Source organism: Arachis ipaensis, chromosome B08, assembly GCF_000816755.2.
Source record: "Arachis ipaensis cultivar K30076 chromosome B08, Araip1.1, whole genome shotgun sequence".
NCBI lineage: Eukaryota > Viridiplantae > Streptophyta > Magnoliopsida > Fabales > Fabaceae > Arachis > Arachis ipaensis.
The window spans coordinates 32,691,833-32,692,701 of NC_029792.2; the positions used below are offsets into that span (position 1 = coordinate 32,691,833).

General features: G+C 27.6%; 1 protein-coding gene across 4 annotated transcripts in view; it reads left to right on the plus strand.

The window, feature by feature from the left end:
* Window positions 1-869, plus strand: part of LOC107613407 (probable leucine-rich repeat receptor-like serine/threonine-protein kinase At3g14840) — a 19,659-nt gene that overhangs the window by 858 nt on the left and 17,932 nt on the right. The window lies entirely within an intron of this gene.

Genomic DNA, 869 nt, shown 5'->3' on the forward strand with positions numbered 1-869 from the left:
TCATTTCTTAAAAATCTTTACATTTTTTCTTTTTGGAAGTTATCACATTGTTTTTTTGGCGTTATTATATTTTTATGGTATCAAGTTTCTTACTTTATCATATTTTTATGATAGGGGTAAATTGTGGTTGTACAAGATGAATCAATTGTACATGTATGGCATTGTTCTAAGTAGAAAATGATTGAATATGCGTCTATATGAATGATCAGTATGGTATATTATAAAAGAAAGCATCTATATAGTGGAGTGGTTAGCTTTAGCTTTAATCTTCTGATCTCAACAATATACAAATTAAATGATGATTCGCGTTTATTTGGCTTATTGGACTTTTTTATCACTTGGTTTCACTTTTAATTATTTTGTTAGTTAGTTGGTTTATGAATTGGAATATGTACGTGTATTCTTGTCTGTTTTCTCGGTGGCTCTGTTTCATTATTTAATCAATAATGAAAGTATATACTTATTATTTATTTATAATATGAAAATTGAAGGTCCAACTAACGCATATATAATATCATCTGGATTCTAACGAACTCCAGCCAACTACGGGTGAATGTATATACCAACAAAATCAAACATATTCCATATTTCATATGTGCTTTGAAATTTTCTCTCTATTCCAATTGAGAGCTTTACTAACTTCACTTAAAAGGGAAAAAATAGAACAGGAACGGACAAACAAGTGATTGAACAGAAAAAATGTCTTTTTGTAGGATTGACTCTAATTTGTAGAAACTATTATGGTGAAGTTTTCCCTAAATAGCTCGGACGTAGTAAAAGTTACCATCAATGATTTTGGAGTTTGTTTAATTAGATAGTTGTTTTAGAATTTAATTTTAATATACTATCAGTATAAAATAAAATAATTT